The 20,862-nt window shown below is 43.4% G+C and overlaps 1 protein-coding gene across 3 annotated transcripts in view; it reads left to right on the forward strand.

Annotated features, from left to right (window-relative positions):
* LOC100745816 (discoidin domain-containing receptor 2-like) overlaps positions 1-20,862 on the forward strand; it is a 141,069-nt gene that overhangs the window by 22,048 nt on the left and 98,159 nt on the right. For 2 of the 3 annotated variants that reach the window (XM_024366064.2, XM_012382933.3), the window contains exon 2: positions 19,799-19,846. The exons of the other annotated variant lie outside the window; for it this stretch is intronic. The gene's annotated coding sequence lies outside the window, so the exon portion shown is untranslated. The remainder of the gene's footprint in view (positions 1-19,798; positions 19,847-20,862) is intronic. 3 annotated transcript variants of the gene reach the window in all.

The raw sequence follows: 20,862 nt of genomic DNA on the forward strand, positions 1-20,862 counted from the left end.
GCGGCACGACGGGGTGCCAGAAGGGGCGCGCGCTGTTGCGCGAAAATTAGCCGGACGATCAGTGTGTTCGGGATTGCGCCACGCAGCTGGCCTTTTACGGGGCGAATCTGTATGTAAACGGGTTTCGATCGGTCGGTATCAGCAACTGGGGCCCGAGAATTGGAGTTGGAGAACCCGTTGACGGAAATTAATGCTATCAAGCCAGTGCAACAACGTGGAAAACACGAGACGATCTAAATTCGCGAGCGGCACGTGTTACCGTCGTTGTTGGTGCTTATGAATTCCAAGCGACGAAATCTTGGATCTGCGAGGGGTTTGAACGATGCAGAGAGCGACGACCTACCGTTTCACGGTCGCGCCGTGTGTCGATCCTGCCTAACAGTGGAAACCGCATCTCCTGTTCTCCTTGCAAATGGCTCAAATGTCTCGCGTTTATACAATTTGATATTTCTGCGTTGAAAGCTATAAAAATTAAATGTCTTAAAGATTCTTATCCCCGCGTCGTTTCCACGACGGTCAAGCGTTTTAAATGCAAATTGACGTACACAAGAAGATTTCCCGGGAACTTGCTCCTTCGCGGTCCTCAATTTGAATCGTCTCGCGAGAATCGGATTCGCAACGAACTGGGTCCGTGGAAAGTAATCTCACCCGGCGAACCGACCAATTGACTTCGCATTCGGCTCGAATAGAAAATTACAGGCAGCAAATTAGTTTGAAATCGTGTTAGCGGACGAAGGTGGAGGGGCAGGAGCGATATAACTGGGTGCATTTGTATGTAAACAAGCTTCGATCGGCCCGCGACGAGCAACGGGCACGGTCGTTATAATCGAATCGAAAACGCGAGGGCGGACGATGGCGAAATCATTGACGGAAATTAATGATATTAACTCGATACGTCTAGCGACCGACCGGATACGGGTCGACATAACTTTCTAGACCGCACGTTTTCACACCATCCCCGGTATATATTCTCTCGCGTCGAGACAAATGCGTCCTCACGGAAGCCAACCGACTCATTCCTCTGTCCCTTTTCCTCTTCTACCTTTGGTATCCCTTCTTCTCTCACTCTCTCTTTCTCTCTCTTTTGCTGCCTGGTTTCCCGTATCGAAACGTAGAACCGACGCTACGCGACGCCAGGCACCAGCTGTCCCATTTAATAGAGCAATAAAGACGCGAATGGGACTTTGATTTATGCCTCTCCTATTATTAACAATCCCGACTCGAGGCGAGAGGGTATCGTCGATACCACCGCTGTCTTTGACTGGTCGCTCGTTCCAGTTGAATTTACCCTCGTCGATCACGGGGATTTCATCCCTCTTTGCGAATCTCTTGCGAACGATCAAAAGCTTAATAGCTCATCCCTTGATTCATAAACTGCTTCTTTATGAGCCACGCTGCGTCGAAGTTCGTGATATTCATCGATAACTCGTGAACTATATAATGCATTCGAGTAAAAGCAAGTATGTTGTAGTCGAGTAAAAGCAAGTCGAAAAGTACGTCGTTGAAACTCATGCTGAAAAGTTTGAAAAAAAATGCACGCTGATGACAGCTTGTCGTCACGTGCCACGACATTCGTCACCGTCTATGGAACAGGAAAGCACCGTGAAAAAACGCCGGTTGAGGGTCGAAGAAGTAGCGACGACGTCCTCGGTTAACGATCCACCTGCCGTGTAGCTCGAGCATAAGTCGGTCTAAATATAGTCCCTGCCACGTGGTCTCCGGCTACCGGAAACGACCGCGAGATATTGTGTGTTTAACGATAATTAATAACAAATACACAGAAAAAGGCAAACACTGTCGAGTTATCTGGAGATAACGATATTGCCTGCTGTTTTACGTAGCTTCTGGTCTTTCTCACGCGTTACGAGTCTACATTGTGCTTGTTTTAACGAAATTATAGCTCAGTTTCCTGCCCATATATTTTCCCAAGTATAAAAAAAAAATAATACGTAAAAGTGCACTCCGTATACGCAGCGCAAGGTTTAAAATGTGAGATCTTGAGATTTTGAAACTCTGGAATCTTAAATCTTAAAGATTTGGAAAATCATGGAAGATTGAGATTTTGAATCACTATGCGTTGTATAGAAGCTAAAAATTAAAAATCGATCGATCAGATCAAAATCCTATTACTTTGGTAAATTTTTCTTAGGAAGCTATCGAAATAGAACAAAGCTGCTATCGATGTGTATAAAATTACTCTCAAATTGATAACAAAATTGACAAAAGATACGGTACAGTTACAATTTAAAAATTTTTAGCAAGTAGCGTATAATCCAACAGTTTCCATTGAATTTTCTTACAAGCTGCCGATCCCTGGCACAAAAATTTAAATTTCAGTGTTTTCCTTGGAAAGATCAAGTTTAGAGTCGCGGACTCATTCGACATTCTTGGCCGGTCTCGACTCGTTTGCATGCTGGCGCCACTTCGATGATCTAGACATCGTGCAAGACCGTTTTCTTTCTCTTCGAGTCTGGTTCCAATGGCTCGGCTTGGTCAAGTGTACGCGCGATAGCGCCGATAAGCACCGCCCAAGGAATAAAGGGTCCCTTTTTTCGTGGATCTCTTCCACGGACGTGGAACAAGAGTGAAATCTCGCGGAGGATGGTAATACTCGAGGGAGACGGTTCTTCGAATAAGACCGTGGAATAGTGTGTGAGTGAAGCGTGGTTTTCGGGAATTTAGCGGTTAAATGATTAAGAGAGGACATTGACTTTATTCGTGAATGTGAGGATGGAATGAAGGGGAGAGATAAATGAAAAGAGTAATAAACTTGAAAGGATCTTCGTATCGTCGGTTTGATAGAAGAGTGATACATCTAACAAACCATCAATTTATTTGTAAAAATACCTATTAAAGTAAGAGCGTAATAAAACTATGATACTTTTTTAAGAAGAATAACGTTTCAATTCAAAGTAGCGAGTTATAGTGAATAAGATATTTTGATATTCAAAGAAAGGAGAAAAATTCCAAGATTATTAATTGATTCGAAGGAAAATTATTTCGTTGTTAAGTAATTAATAATTGAAATTTTCTATTTCAATCTTCCTATTTCAAAGTAATTTTCTGGAAACTTTACTTCTTTTAGTTGTAGTACCGCTCCTCTAGGAAACCGATAATATGTAATTCGAGTAGAAGGCGTACCTGTTATTAAGGGTTCCAAGCTTCTATCGATTTTTTTTCTGAATAACTCTGGTGAATAGACGCGATAAAAGAAAGTGATTATAATATTTATGAAGGAATCGCTTATTACGGATTTAATGATAACCTGGATACCGTATAATTTAAAACGATTTTAGAAAAGAGCTGAAAAGTGAATGAAAACACGTTTATGAAGCGTAGTCGTATCATTGACTCTATCTTATAACACAGAAAAATGCGGAAAACGTTGTTATTTCGAAAGCAAGCAGTTTCGAAGCGTGTAGGCTCTCGTAATTTTCTTCGAAGTCACTTAGACGAGTTAACCTTATAAAAATCGTCCGAAAATAACGAACAGAAGTGCGTGTAACATTTACAGCGTTATCTCTATTGAAATCTCAATAATGATCTACCTACATTAACCACCGATTTCTCGTTAAAAGATCAACTTTCTCGGCTCAGGTTGGTTCGCTAAGCGGACGCCCACCTTTGCGCGAATTCTAAATCAAGAGCAGGAATAGGAAAAGGATACCACACTCGCGTAACCATCCAAACGTTTCTAATTAACTTGGAAATAATGCTCGTGTCGCGATTAGCGCTAGTTCGCGTCGATTAAAATTCCATCGAGAAAAACCAACGGCGGTCGCGACAATTTTATCTTAACCACCTGTTTCCTGAGAGCCGCAACCGGTCCACCTACGTCACGTCGCGTAAAACGTAAACTCCCCCCTCCCGTGTTAGGATCTGTCGGTTGTACCTTTCGTTATTTAAACGGAATTACCGCGACACCAGCGTGACCGTCGCGTCACGTCGGTGCAGTGTGAAGAAAAATTCGCTCGTAAATTCGCGTCACCGGACGGAAACGATCGAGCAACGTGTTTTATTTCGATTTCGAAACGGAGGATCGTGTCACGGTGAACAACGGGGCAACGAATAGTTGGCCAGTGGCAGGACGAGCGGTTATTACGGCGTTTAAATTCGTAATAGCCCGTTAATTTCGAGGTTTCGTTTGCTCAGCTGCAATCGATTACAAAGAGGGTGGCTCCGAACCAGCCTCGTCGACCCTCGTCGCGCGCGCGGGTCAACTCCGCTACGAAGCGTTAATCGCCGCGTTTTTCCTCCCAGTTTAAACTACTGTTTTCCGATTCATCAATCTCGGACAAACCTCGTTGAAATGCATCGAAGTCGAAAGGGTTTCGACTGGCAGGACGAGGGGCGGTTGGCCCGGAGAAAAACTGCCGCTATTTCTGTCTCCTCTCGTCTTTCTCTGTGTGTGCCTCTCGACGGCAAAAATTGTGTAAACTGTACTCAGGGGCAGAAGAAACGTCCCTTATTATTTACCCGCGCATTATGAGCTTTCGTGAAATACGAGCGCCTCGAGGGCGGGGGTGGAACTCTTCGTCCGATGGTCAACCGAACGACCGTTGCGCTCAGACGGATTTAATTAACGATACGAGTAATTAAAGTTCGGATCGGATACCAGGGGTTTTCGAGAGCGCGCGTATGTGCACGGTCGATCGAAAAAGCCAAAAAGATGTAAAAGAAAAAAAAAATATGATGCAGTCGCCGCCGAGAAAGGGTCATTTTTAATTTAATCGAATAAAAAATCGGACGTAAACCGACCGCGTTGTACGACTATTTTTCTTGCAGCGTATACGAGCTCGCGTGGCCGGTATGCGTCCATTTTGAAATATTACTCGATTTCGTTTTGCTACACCCCACCGTCCAGTGATTCCAACTGGTACAGTACGAGCCAACGATGTATTGCATTAACAACCCTCGCTCATTCGCTACTATATAACTCTTTGTTTTAAATATACTTGTTCATTCGATGCAGTCACCAACGAAGCCTTTTGTTCTGTTCGATCGATTTCCTCTTTTTAAGCGTTTTATAAAGACCCGAGTTAAATGGAAGACTTTGAACGATGAATCATCCGACTTGAAAAACTGTCGCAGAGTGTTAAGAGAGACGAAGGAAATAAATTCGTGCGCGGTATATAATCAGCTTATAATTAGTCTGTCTTCCGTTGCTACGATCCTCGCCTGGTTAACACATTCGAATCACGTAGCGGCCACGCTTCCTGACGAGAGAGAAAAAAAATCTGTGTTGGCTGCGTGTGTACGTGGAAGATTTTTCCGTGATGCAACGCAAACGCATGCACCGTGCAACGAGCCACGGGGCACGTGCCAGTCGTTATGACTTCCTCCGCAACCGAATTTAATTTACAACGACCGCCCTTGCCGCTCAATTTTCGTCCTCTCTGCACCCTCGCAACCCCGCACCCAGTCGTTTTCTGTGTTGGCATCATTCTCGGGAATGGTCCGCGCGTTTCTGGCGTGCCGTCTATATTTCTCTGTCCAAAGAAACGCCGCCTCGTAAGGAACCTAATTTCATGTTTTCTCCTCGCTCGCGCCTCGCGCTCGCTCGTGGACGAGCATACGAATCGCTGAATTAGAGACAAAACTGTCTCCCGTCCTCTCTCCTTCCTCGGGTTATATGTACCCTTCGTTCCCTTTTCTCATGGAAACGTGGCTCGTCCAGACTCGAGGAAATTTATGCGGATGCGTTGCTGCGCTGGGATTTAAATGGAGAAGAATCGATGGGGAAATTTAGCGAGTGCAACGTTGGAACGCTGAGATTGTTGGTTTCATGGTATTCTTGAGACGAACGTGTCGTGATTTGATTTCTAATTGAGGATAAGGGAGTAATTTTACAGGTAGTTTCAATGTAAGAATTTCTTTTTAATTTCAAAGATTCGGGGTAGTTAATCCTTTCGCATCTGTGGATCTGTAAAAAATTGTAATGTCCTGTATACGACGTTATGAGGTATCCCTAATGCAACGCTGTCGTTAGTTTTGGTAAGAAATTTGTATGCGAGATATTTTATCTATGAATCCATAGATTCCTGCAGAAATTGATTCAGATATTTTATTCGTGGATTTGTAGAGACTACAGTAAAGCTCTTGATCTTTTACTTTACACGAAACGAAACATTTAGTATTGTAGCATATTAAATATTAAATACGTGAAATATTTCGTCGAAAATGTCACACGAACGAAATTATGCGAATGCGAAGGGATAAAATTAATTTTCTTCCGAAGGAACACTTGCAAAATCCCAAAGTGGATCCTAGTAGACCCTAAAGTAAATCCCAAAGAAACCCAGCGAATTTTGAAAGTTCACGTAGCGAAGACGGGTGTGTGACGCGACGCGCGATGATATTTAAATGTGAACGACCGTCTCGAATCGCGCGTCGTCGAATCTCGCAGGACTCTTGCTCCGGGAACAGACGCGCGCGCCGACGACTTACGAGACCGTGTCCTTAACAGGCTGTCGATGATCGATTTCCGATAATCAGGAATCGAAGCTCGCCGAAACGAGAAAGGACGAATCGAGGGAAAAAGAACCGGCCACGGTCTGGTGGACGCCCGGTCCGGTGTATTTGGCGAAACTCGAGAATCCTCTGGTCGTACGCTGTTTCCTTCGTCTCTCTCGATGTCAGTCAAATCGAGCGGCGCGCGCATTAACGGTTATTAAAGTGGCCGACAGAATTGCCCAGAGGGGAAATTGAAAATACTCGAGAGGCTCGATAGGACGTTTCAATTAAAAAGGGGGAAGCCCCCTATCGGCGGAGGATCCCGTCGAATTTATTACCAAAATTAAACGCCCGCGCAAACAGCCCGATGAACGTCAATCTTTCTCGGGGCAATTATTCTCGCGGTCTGGAGAACGGCCAGATACACAACGAGATGCACAGTGAGCTTGGTTGCGATAATACGTCGCGGAAAACACAGAAGGGGTTGAAAAAAACGTGTGTACGTATAACGAAAACAACGGAAGAAGATCGCGAGTCCAGCGATTGTACGTTTATCCTGGCGAAAGCGGAGAAGCACAAGCGAAGGCACACCTATCGCTTAGTCAACCGTGTCCTTAACGGCCTGCCTGGGATCGATTTCCGATAATCAGAAACCGAACACCATCAACGAGCTAGGTTGTAATCGGAGTGGGTGGAGGAAGAATATGAGAGAGGAACCTCGGGCCGTAGGAGCGCGAAGAGAAAGGGAAGCTTCACGGAAGCTTCGGAAGGATGAAGATAGGCAATGCACACTGCACAAGTGCACACGTATGTAGAGTGCAGACTACGGTCGAACAAAGTACCCTCGATCCTAGATCGGACTTGTTCTTCGTTTTTCCACCGCATCGGCTCCGGACGGTCGGTTTAATTAAAACTTTTCGCGTCATAATTGCGGGTCTGGTTGCTTGTTGGCGGGGCCATAGTCTCGCGAGTGACGTCTCGCGGCGGGCCGCCCGCTCCACGTCTCGACGCACGAAAATTTATCGTTAATTGCTTTTTATTTACGTGGACTCGGCTACGCGTTTATCAGCCTAAAGCATACTAAAAGGTATCCAGGATTTTACGTCCCAGTCGTTCGACGGATTTTACGAGTGGCTGTTATTTACAGTCGGATTGATTCTCGCGGTACGCAGATGGTTCTCGAGACTGTTCACGAGAGAATCTTAAAAACCACAGGGACACTGTCAGGGACACGTTTGCGTGTACCTGTACGTGTACGTGTAGAATACTCTTTCTATCTCTTCCCACGGGAGAATACATTTTTGCGCACAGTCTCCGGTTGTAAATCTGCCCTGTTAGTTAGTCAAACGCATAATTCTGCGGCTGGGCCGCGTCCAACGAAAAAATATGTACGCACGAACCCGCGAAATCGCCGTTTCCTGCAATCGTAAATTTCATTAACGGCCAGATAAGCGTTTTATCGTTATCTGGTATCGGTCCGTGAAAAACAAAGGATGCCGTATAAAATAGTCGTTCGACTACCGAACTACATACTTGCGTAAACCCATCGGCGAACGACAGCGAGAACCGGTTAAAAACCGATGCGATGCGACTGGAAAAGGGGGAGAGCTCCGCGAATCGAAAAGCGCCGTGTTCACGGTTGTTCGGATCTGTTCGCGCGTGACGAGTTCTTTTCTCGGTCCATTGGCTTCGAAAGTTGAAAAACCTCGCGAATCGACGATTCAAGCGTTACCCTCGTCTCTGACTTATTAACTCGAGTAGTAAGGTAGTTGGGAAGTCAACCTGTGAAAATATAGCCATGACAGTTTTAATGAACCTAGTCGGACGCCGTGGACCGTCCATACCGATTTTCTACCTTCTTAAGAACCAGTTTCTTCGAAACTGCTCGTCTTTTCTTACAGGTACACACACTGCCGCACATCTTGATCGATTCGGACGTAACAACAATACGTGAATCTCATTAAGCTGTATGAATTAATGGAAAACAGAAGATCGTAACCAATAGTTGTTTGGTAAATTATGTTCTTCTGGAATTATTATGAAATGATAAATAAAAAGGACACGATTAGTATAAAAAAGTAAAGGACACAATTTGTTGGAATTAGATGCATAATTCGTCTCTTTATTAATTTCGAAGAATCTAGCGTATGTGCAATTTGACACTCAAATAATCTAAGAATAATGAAATAATAAAATTGCTCCATAATACTTGACACTTCCAAACACTAATTTTTCTATATTATATTAACTTCTAACTTTAGCAGACCTTATCGTACCGTAAGGATAAACCATCCTGAGGTTCTCTGTGTGTAATTTCGAAATAATATTCTGTCGAAAAGAGTCCGCTCACGCTTTTCACCAGTAATGTACACATATAACACACTATATCAAAGGGATTACGGTCATAAATAAATAAAGAAGGTGTGTGTCATACGAGGAGGAAGATGACCCAACTGTAAGAGAGTACTCTGTCCAATAGATCATCATTGCAGTCTAAGACGATGGCTCGTTACGTTCACCACTACGATACTACATATCGTTCAACCTTTATGAGACTTTTTGATTAACACGAGAAAACTCTTGAACGTCTCGTTTCCGAGCGTATAGCAATTCCGTAGACGTTACCCCGACGACGACAATAGCTATGGTGGTCCTGTCACGGTTTTTTCTTTCTTCGTCTCTTCGTTTTGCTTTCTTTTTTCTTCCGTCTGAGCTCGCTGGTGCACACGAATCCAGCGGGTTATTAGCCTCGTCTCTTCTATGATTAATGCCCGCTGGACTTTGGAAAATTGGCCGTGGCTCGACAAAAAAGTGGACGGATAAATGCGAGTCACGCGCGCCGACGTGCGTACTGCCGTTGATGAAACCTCGTGGTAGGTGGTTTGACTCTTTCGTGACACGAACGAAGAACGGTAGAGGGAATAGCTACTGAAGAAGAGCGTGGCTACTTGGGTGGGGAAGGCTAAAGAGACCCGGTCGGATGCGTGGCAGGAAGAGTTCGCGTGTAGCTCGTAAAATCGTGTCCCATAGGGTTCGTACATCCGGTCAGTTTGGTCGCACCTGAGCGTGACGCGTCATCGAATATTAATTAAATTTAGTACTGGTTTCGCTTTCGTGGTAACAGTGTCACCGTCGTTTTCGTTTATCCTGTGTTTATTTCCTTCCTTCTTCTTCGTTTGTTCTATAGCTAAAGGGAACAACGAAAGATTGTAAAACAATAAAGAATTCTAAGAAACTAAGTTACAAACTAGGCATCCTAATATCAGTTAGTTTCTATCAATTTCCCCTCCTGTCCTGGATTTTTTCTATAGTCAACCAGTTGCGTAGACTTCCACTTTCATTTCCTCCCACTACAAATTTCACTTGGTATCCAATTATATGCCTTGGATTTTGACTCCTCCTCTTTACTTTCTAATTTCTAACCAATCAACGTGTAGCATATATGTTATACGTAATATTTCCTACGTCATATGGAAAATTATTCACAGTCAATAAAAAAGTATCAAACTTATACTCAAAACAATGGCGAAATAAATCACAATTAAAAATTATACAAAAATATGAAACAAAATATTTTTATATTTTCAAATATAGAATAGTCAATTTTACCTAACCATTTTAATCGACGAAACAACCTCGTGCTATTAAATTGTACGAAGAGCATTCGAAGATCCACAAAACTTTAACACATTGCACAAATCTCGCGTTGTTATTTTTGCGATTGTTCGTCTTAATTTGAAACCGCGTTCTAGTATTTTATATACATATATTTTTATACACATATACACGACGCAATTTTTGATACATCATGTATAAACTCTTGACTAATAAATTGACATTCGAAGTTTTCGTGATGGGCAAAATTAATTGAAGACGAATGAACGCGATAACGTCCAAAAATAATTGGTCGATTAAACGCGTTAAACTTTTATCTAAAATAATGCATTACACTACCAGGAACGGTCCAAAACGTGCATACCGCAATACTAGTTATTAAAGTTGGTACATTCTTCTACATCCTTTTCCATTTTGTCATTGTCTCCTGCCATTGTCTTCTTTTATCTTTCATCTTCGTGTCATTGGTATTAGTAATGGCCAAAGGCGATGCCCTTTCGAAGGCATTTTTTTTCGTTGTGCGCCCCTCTCCGTTCGTTGGGTGTAAGGGGTGGCTCAAGGAATGCGTCGACACACGTTTCGTATGGATAACGTTCGCAGGAACAAGGAAAGAATTTTAGTGAACGACGATCCCTGTTCGGTACGCTTGAGAAATGGAGCTGGTGTTCGCCTAAAATAGGAGCCGCGGACGTGGCGACAGCAGAGGAAAAAATTGGACGAGTGACGGGTCCGCGATAGGTTGCCACAGGGCGATCTGTTAATTGCTTCGTCCGTTTTTCACGTATGGTGAACAGCGATCGTCGTTATTTTTGTGGTTCATTTAGTCTCGCGAAGGAACAAGAAATAGGCAGGATGAATCACGAGAAGAACTCGTTCATGAAAACTTATACGATTAATTCATTCTTGATTAAGCCTCGAGTAAAAAGATTGTCATAAAAGCTTGTCGATATTCTCGTGATCAGGTTAGGTTCAATAACGGTGTTCATTGAACTTCGTTCTTGTGTATGACTTCCTTCTTTCTTTTCTTTGTTCTTGCACTTTGCCTCTATGACTCGTACGAGTCCGGTCGATGCAGCTAAACGATACATTCGCGTGTAAAGCACGTGATAGAGCCGTGATAGCTACTCCAGTTATTGGCTGGTATAAGGCAGTGTTCGATGCTTAGGAACGGACTATACCGGAGAAAAAAATGGTACGAGTGACAAAATCAGAGAAAAGTATTGGTACAGTTAAACTAAACGAATGGAGAAAACCGTATGATCCTAAGTATTAAAACACACTAGCGTATTTATTCATAAAGATTTGCAAATGCATAATAAAGTACTCTAAACAATTAAGAATATTACGTATCGATTACTGTACTTATCTGGTTTATCGCGCTTCTTTAAAAATCCATTTTTAGCATTCTTCTATCGAGCCATTGAATTGCAATTATAATCTACTTTGCAGTTATATTCATTAGACCATTTATACAGTAGAGTTAATAAACTAATGCTCAAAATAGTAACTTCCTATTCCACCTAATTTTACTTACCGAATTATCACACATATACCGAAAATTCTACAGTTATTTCTGCTACGTTACTTTGGTATTAAGTACTTGCAACTTTCATTACTGCTCATCACATTACCATCATTATTAGCACTCTTGATCGTTCCGAGATTGACAAGCAGCTGCTCATCTCGAAGTCCGCAACGAGAGGCCGGTGACCCTTTTCGCTATTGATTTTTGGGATTTCGAACCGCGAAGGGCCACTACTCTGCTGCCGCGAGGGTAAATATTGGATCGTTGAGTCTGACGTTGATTGCGTGGAAGGGAACAAATGTAATTTTAATCGGTGCTCGAGAGGGGGAACGAGGGTCAGGCTCTGTCAACGTCGGGGCCGAAAGTTAGAACAATCCTGTACGTTCTTTCTCTGCTTCTCTTTCTCTCTATTCGTCCACGCGACACGCTCCACGGAAGTGGATGAAAATATCGATCCACCGTCCGATCGATAGGTAACGGGGGGTGCTAGGGGGTGGCTGGTTTATCGAGCTCGTTGTATCGAGGTCAGTGGACACGTCGGTTGGCCGCAAGCCACGGAATATACAGATCGATTCTAATAAAAATCGATGCGACCGGTTCTATTGTCGCCAGTCGCGAAACGCGCAAGTTTATAATTTTTTTCCCTCGATCTTTGATTCCATGTGAAACAATGATCGTTTCCGGGTTTTCTCTGAAGTGTTTCTAGTAGGCGAATTCTACGGTTATGCGTTCATAAGACGCGGGTGCGTGGCTAGGCTGCTTTTTCGCGTTGGTACTTACGGATGTGTTCGAGTACCAAGATCGAGGCTGTTCACCGCAGTTTCCGATTTCATTGTCGGCGTCGGTAAGCCTGTGTGCAATGTGTCGTGAAATATCTAGATGGACACCGGAAACCATTCCGATGAGCAATATACCGAATGGTCGCGATCTAAGGACAAATTGCTCGAGCAGGCTAGGAAAATTTGACAAGTCTATAAAATCAATCGGAACCTGATTCGTATACTATATTAAAAACAAATTATAAATACTCGACGTTACAGATCCGATATCTATGATGCCGATAAGTTCAGTAAATGTACCGCTTTATTTGCCAAGTCGGTTAACTTCATAAGATAAAAAGTAGAAGAAATTGATGGAATTATATGAGATAAGCGTAAATCGAAATACTTTGACACCATTTGAAAAATCTGAGAAAATGGAGCTAACCACTTTAGCTTATGAACGCCTCAAATATCAACAAATTTACATATGTATATTTCTCTGAATTGCTTCATCTGAATTTCCTGAAATTTCTGTTTCACGATATCTTCGTCTTACGGCGTCTTTGTTCCAAACAAAGACGCAGAGGAACTTTGACAAATAAGGAAGCGTAGGAGACGACAAAAGACGAGTGAGCGTGCATCATATATCGGCCCGCAGGAATCGCGAGTCATCGTATGGCCGACGATGGATACAATAACACAGTGATATCCGCGAAAAGATTTAACGATCGCCGTTGCTGGTCGACAGGCCGATGGGTGCAGTAACCTGCAGGGGCGTGACCGGGGCTTCTGGGCGCGACACGATATCGATTCTACTTAACGATAAGAGGACACGACGAAGCGTGTGTCATACAGAAGGAGAACAAATGCTAGCCCGACGATACTTTCGTTTGGAACGCAACGATCTCGCAATCCACGTGCGAACTTTACGACGCCGACGATTGATAGGAGCTCAAACGAGTATCGTATGTTCGCGTTAAAATGCGGCCTCCGAAATGGCACGTAAATATAGTCCGTTTTCGTAGATGGTAATTCAGAGAGTAAACTTCCCTTTCGTGGTATCTAGTCGCATAAGGGTAAACTTTTCCATATCGAACACGTTTAGTAGAACGTCAAAAAGTTCCTTATACGCAGAATGTTTCAGTTATTAGAATCAAGTAGGGAACAATTTTATGTGTAAAAAATAACGATAGGCACGTGTAGAGCAAATTTTTTTCAATTTAATGCTTTCTTGTAGAAAAAATTTGCTTTGAAATTCCGTGAGTACACGTGTCTGGATAACGCCTACTTCGAATCAAAGTTTTTCCGGAACGAAAGATCGTATGAAAAAATTGTATTCTACGTTCCCGACTTGTTTTTTCATGTAGAATCATCCTCTTTTCCGATTGTATCGTGATAACTGGGGCAACGTGTACAGTGCATAGAATGGTATAGGAAACATTCGAGTAGATTGGATCTCAAAAGCGAGCGGTCCTTTTTATCGACACGCAAAGTGTTTGGCAGGTGTATATTTGTTATTATTGTTTCGAAGTCGTTCTCTCGTTGGAGAACACGAAGGGACAAAGGACCCTCGAAGCCCCTTCTAGCCCGGTTAAAATATTGTTTCACCTCCGTGAACACGACGACTCCGACGACGCCTTGGTTGTTTCCCGTTTTTTCAAATTGAATCGCGTCAGTCCATTCTCCCGACTGCACACATACGTAACGCGTAGCTGCAGGAGAGAGAAACGGGATTGTGTAAAGAAGAACAGGAGAAGAAGGGAGAGAAAAGAAATGGAGAGAGGCAGGGCTTCGGTGAACAAACAGCTAGAATTCGATTTGTCGATTCGTACGTTCGAAAATCGAGCAGTCGTTCGGGCGATAAAACGGAGAACGGATGCCTTTCTCTCTTGAGGAGCTCCTCGAGAGAGAAGGGGCCGGGGAGGAGGAGGAGAAAATGGCAGAAAACCCTGTAACTCACCTGACGTTGAAGATTAGTGGCGATCCCAGGGAAATCAATACTTTAAACTTTCGTGTCCGTATGCTAGGGTTTCTAGGGCCTCCGGAATACGTTCGTTCCATGCGAGTTGGCAAGATTCTCTCTCTGTAAGATGCGACCTCGAAATTCGTGTATAACATAGTAACAAGCATTAGATGGTTACAGGATCGGGTTTCAAGTTGGTTACGATGTTATTTATACGAGCGTCTAATTTTTAAGGCACACGGTATATTATCGCGCGATGAAGTCATCCCGAGTAGGTGACCCTTTAATTCTATTGAACGGTGAAACTTTTTGCGAACACGCGAGACAATAGAATCAACCACGTGCGGAGGAACTTATAGGTGATAATCAGCTACGAATATAAAATTTAGTAATATAGAATTTATGTATTAGATTAAAGCTAACAATAAGTAGATAGTTCACTTGATTAGAATAATTGGCGAATCTCTCCGTTCTACAATTTACTTTCGTTTAGAAACTCGCGATGTGGTTTCGCTTCGCTTACCAAAAACACGAATCCCACGAGTGGACAATTCATTCGATTGTATAGTATAAATAATATTGTATCAATTATATCTTCATCTACGAAATCAAAGATTGTGTGAAAATACACTTCAGTCTTAGCACGTTCGCTTGAACAACCGAACCGGCAAATTTTCCAAATTCTCGCTCGATCTGCGAATAAAATCTTCAGAACCGACCAGCGCACATCTATTCCGCGATATCAAACGAAATCAACGAATTCGTATCTCCACCCACGTGCCGCTGTCACGTGTGTAACACGTTCGAGCTACGTATTCCGATGCAACGTTTCGCAGACGGCGGAGTCGTTCGACACGTAGAAAAATTGGCTGGTTCGTGTGAAACTAGACGGTGAAACGGCCACGGGTAGAGTTGAACGACGGGGTATGCGTTTTTCGGTACGTGCACCGCGCGTCGTGCTCGATAATAAAGGGGGTGAGCAGGTGGATGAATAAGGAACAGCAAGAAAGGGTGAATAAGAAAGGTCGAGGAAGGGTGTGTAACGCGAAGGAAGAAAAGGGGCGCGACTCGTTTCGCGCGAAGTTTCAGCTATCACGCGGTGGAATTTATTCCCATTTCTGGCTCGCTCACCGTGGCCCCCCTCAACCTGTGGCTCGGCTGGCCTGTTTACGATTTATATTTTCGTGCCGCGCGTCGATGACAAATGCCGGCAAAGTCTGCGTTATCCGACGACGAGCGGAAAGAGAATCGGCGTAAACGGACAATAGACAACGCCGTAATAGACAACGATTTGACACGTGGTGAATTAATTTAGAAAACGTGTTCACTTTTCTGGGAAATTTAGTTGCTGTGATGTTTCTATGTTTTTAACTGACGCTTTATGTACACATACGTACGATCGCGTATGTGTTTTTTACACTTGTCAGAGAAAATCATAATTCACGAAACAGCAGGAGCGAAAGCTACGCGTTTTTATACATTATTAAGCTTCGTTCACAGTGAGTGACATTTACTCATTGTTAGAGGCATTACTCGGTGACAAGTGGGCCGTATTCGACGTTTCAGATTTCGACGATAACATTCATACATTATATCCTATAGAGAAATATTTTGTGATTTAATCTCAACTGTTTATTCAACGAAGCATACCTTGCAGGTTGTATTCGATCTCTATCATTATTTTATAATACCATTACTTTTGTTCTCCTATATTATTTTACCTGACAATAACAAATGGTATTATCCAGAACGTGTTCAGATAAAAAAATACACCCATCCTACGATCATTAGTAAACTCAGGAACAAAAACACCCATTCTTCGCCTCATTATCCTTTCTCCAATTCTTCCTCGAACGTAACCGCGCAAAAAATCGTACGGGATACGCGCTACGTAAATTTCCGCACCACTTTCTATCCGTATTTTGTATGTGTCGTGTCCAGTCGCGATTTTCGACATTCGGAACAAACGAGAAAAGAATCCTCGGTTAACGAGCGGTCGCGATAAATAGCGACCGGTCGCAAACCAGCCGAAAATGAATCGCTGAGCAATCGGCTACGGGCCTTGCTGGAGGGAACGACAAAGGCGTGTTGCAGTCGCGTTGGCACAATGACCACGTGGCCATTAATAACGATCAAGCCGTGATCCGTGCCCGTCGCCGAAATCGTGACGCATTGTAACCGTTCGCCGTAGCTGCCGCGACAAGAGAAACGCTCGATCCGCGTTTGCAGAAACGGCTCGATCCTTCCTTTAACCCTTTCACGACGGATTTAACGCGTCTGTACGAGAAACGGGGACAGGAACAAGCGATCTCCCGAGGCTGTCGTAAAACGAGGGATTCGAAATGGTGAGAAGCGTTCGCCGGTTTTTGTTCGACGATTTATTCGCTGACAGCGGTCCGTATTTCCAGCCACGCGATCCTCCGCGTCTACAGGAGATCGCGCGGAGAAATCTCTGTCACGTGGACCCGTAAATCTGTCCGAAATCGCTTGGTACGGCTCAGTTGAGCGCTGATCGGTAGTTGAAATAGTTGAGATGAAAGCTTGTAAAATTGTAATTATTGACTCCATTGGTATACTTACGTTTTCACATTAAACGTTGGGTATAGCAGAGCGGCAGATTTCCTGACGCGTGACTGTGAATGCTAATGGGTTAATATTACAAAGACCAGCAGCGTTATTTGAACCAATCGTGCCGTTCTGATTGATTGATATCAATTAGCAGAATTAGTTTCGTTAACAAGTATAATTATACAATTAGTTAAAAGAAGGCATTATCTGAATTTCTAGGAATAAATGGACTTGAAAGAAAGTGATGAAGTATTTCTTGTATTTTATTGAAAATAATAACGGACACGACAAGGGCATACTTAAGAGGAATATCAGAAAAGGAAACTAGTATTTCTAGTATCGAATAAAAACGGAAGGACAAATTTAAATTGGAAGTAGAGATTGTAAATTTCTACCTACCTGCTTGTCAACGGTTGTCATTAAGGTGTATCTACGCGAGCGATAATCATAGAACGCAAAACTTTCGTGTTCGAAGGTTTGATCTAAGTGCAGACTATACTTCCAGTCGTAGACTTAAGGCAGTAACTTCTATTTGGTAGCTACTTTTTCATCGAGTTAGAGAGATTCGCGTTTTCCTTCGGTGGCTGGACTGCGTAATAAGTAGTCCGGGCGACATGGACGGCGCGGCAAACGAGAAACGCGAGTTTTATGCGAGTTGAGAGGCATTCAGAAAGCACCGTGTGTGTCTTGAATTATACGACTACACGTGGTTACGGTCGTATACGCGATGGCCGCGAGCACCTCGTTAAACCTTTCGCTGTTGCGCATAAATACGCTCGTTGCACGCTACTTGTTTTTCAGATCGGGTAAATACGTTGATTATATTGCCGGTGCCACGAATAACGTATCAATTTCCCTCTTGCCGGTACACGTACGCGTCCAAGGAATTCGTTCGTGCCTCGAATCCGACGTTTCGAGCACTGTCAATGCCCGATCTCTCAGCGAGCACTTCTTTTTTCGATCCGACTAACGAACGAAAATTACTACCGGTACACGAGCGATTAGTGTAGCGTAATCGCGTTTAACTGGCGTCCAGTACGCCTACTCGACTCGCATAAATTAACCGTTCTTTAACACCATAGTTCCGACTCGCAAGTGAAAATCAAAGACCTGAAAAGTATTTAAATCGACAGCAATTCGTCATGCGCGACTTGTAATCGTTTCGCTTGACGATCTATTAATTTCGCGAAAATTATCCTTAACGCGAATTCTGTGTTTCGAGTTACGGTTCAGGTAGCGCAATAACGTACGCAATAAACGACAGCGCATGCATTATACGACACGTACGCGTGCTAAATTGCTGAATTACTTCACTCATGCGACAAAACTATACTACTTAGTTACAACGTAGTTAGTGACACACCACTTGCTCTACTTCGAGAAGATGCGTTACACTTATCCACCATTGACCATTATGTCCGTCATTATATCGGCAGGGTCGTGAACCCTTTACGATATCGCAGCTAAGTAGTTCTTTGAAGCGACGTTGATAGGATCCTTTCATCGAAGGATATAATAAGATTTTAGTATCTCTGAAGCATCGAAGTTTACACGCCAGAATGTAGAATGGACGAATTGTCAAAGTCTAGAATCAGGGACGAATGACGGTATATCTCAGTTTAATTCTTTTGATTCGACGTGCCAATAGATAGATTGCCAAAGTATGGATATACGTAGATTTTAATCATAACCACCGTCAATTCTATCAATGACTATAATAATTTTTCTCGCATCTAATTCGCTATATCGATTCCACTTTACCTTTCTTACTTGTTGGTATTCTGAAATTGGATTTCTGAAATTCTTTCGATTTTTCTTATCATCGAGTAATTTACAATTTCTATTAAAAGAAGTAAAATACTCGTCCGCAAGTATCTACTCTAACAATAACTGTCGCTTACATCAATCGGTATCACTACGTAATGCTTTAATTAAGAACCTCGCCACAGAACGTTACGCTTTTACAAAGATACGGCCGTATCTCTTCAAAGTGTCCGACGTTGTAGTAGAGCCCGAAGCGGACAAGCAGAAACGGCTAATAGAATCGTATGTGAAGGGGGGGGAAGAAACGCGTGGGAGGAGGCGGGGTAAATCGGATTTCCCGCGAAATTCCATTTTTATCCGTCAGCCGTTTTCCCCGTTATTGCGGCGAAGGAGGTAGGCAGCAGCTTGGCCGGAGGTTCGGCTTCGAAGTCGTGGTGTAGGCGTTCCAACTGGCTCTCTTGGAACGCCTAAAGCGTCGGCAGCAACGCTAGAAGGACTATTATGCCCATCTGCCGGCATAACGAGGCGTAATTGAAATCTCTCGTATATACGAACGTACGGTCAGGCTTTCTCACGTTAGGGCCACAATTAGCTTTATTGTCGCGTCTGCTTGACGGGGACATCTCTCTAAGCGCGGCGCGACGGTATTGCTCGACGACCAACGACGTTCACGAAGACACAGGCGCCGCTCTTCCTGGTAGGAGGACAGCTGATTGCTCGGTGTCACGATGATTCTCTCTTCCCCCGTTGTGTCCTGTTGTTATCAGTCTCCAAGCTGACCCATCGCGAAATCCGATGCCAACGAGAATTGCGAGAAAACGAGACTCATAGGAGCGTGCGTTGGCGTAGCGTGCCACTTAGACCTCCCCTCTTCGCAATACGCGGAATTATTGAGACGCACCGACGTTACGATAGCGCGGTTTCCTTCCCTGCCTGTTTCCATTCGCAAGACGATCGGGCAATGTTACGCCGTAATTGAATATTTTTCGAGGGTTGGTTAATACCGTTGGAGGCGCCAATGACGAAACAGACGTTACCGTCAGGTAATATTAGCAGGATAGATTTAAACGTATTTTCTAAATGGAAGATTGTATCGAATCGAATGGAAGACAGAGGAGATTAAAACGAGTTTATAATTTTCTGTTACAGGTTTCAGGAAGTTGCAGTTTAGAATTTTTAAACTCTTCGCATTTAGGGGTGAGATATTTTATGATTTCATTTATTTGAATTTATATTAATATTAATTTCTATAAATATTAATCTATGGATTAAATACTTCTTATGTTTGTTTTTCAATATTTAAGATTGAATGTTGTTTCGCGTAAGTGAAAGTTGAAGTGATTTTTGCCTGAAGATTCCGGCTATTAGTAGAGTAGATTGTTTAAGGAGAAATGGAAGTGAGACATAAATACAGTGTCAGTTTACGAAAGATCAAGGTGCTCATATTTGCTAATTTATGTCTCTATTGTGTTGAGCAAAAATTCAAACAACTGTCTTTGATTCCTATCGCGCGTCATCTTTTCTTCTCAGAACCGAATGATGTATCTCGCCCTAGGTGGTCGACAAGTCCCAGCACGTTGCATCAGCGTCATCGACATCGCGAGATATCTCGTCCATAGATAAGAGAATTTACACTCTCCTTCCTTACGCAACAAAGACGTAAATTATAACGAAAGAATGAGATACTATCTAACAATTCGATCGATCCAGTACGAAACGCAAAACCCTTTCACTAAGGGGGTGAAACCAGTCCAGGAGCTTGTTAATTATTACCAGCAGCTATCGGACATCTGTTCCGAATCATAACTCTGGCGATAATTAAACGTGAAACTTTCAGATCGCCGTTGCGATCGTTTATGCTAAAAAATACTTTGATCTACGAGGGATAAGAAAAGTGGTTCGGTGTCGTGTAGCGGTATTTTTCCGTGTTGCACGAGGGGGGCGAGTTGCCGTATTGTCGTATCGAGAAAGTGTCTCTCGTTAAGGCTTATCGAAAGGCGGCCACCACGCGAGAAAACGAGAATCACGCGTGTATACGCATTCGTACTTCCTAGGGACCAGTGATTGGTTATATCGATACGCATCGGCCGACACGTCCGCGTCAGGACGACAATAATCTCGTTAAGAGAGGAGTGCGTAGAGCTGGCCCTTGCCCTGGGGAAATAAACGACACCGGAGCCCACGGTAATTTCGTCACCAAGGAACGTGGCTCG

This window comes from Bombus impatiens, unplaced genomic scaffold (assembly GCF_000188095.3).
Source record: "Bombus impatiens unplaced genomic scaffold, BIMP_2.2 scf_0197, whole genome shotgun sequence".
NCBI classification, from domain to species: domain Eukaryota; kingdom Metazoa; phylum Arthropoda; class Insecta; order Hymenoptera; family Apidae; genus Bombus; species Bombus impatiens.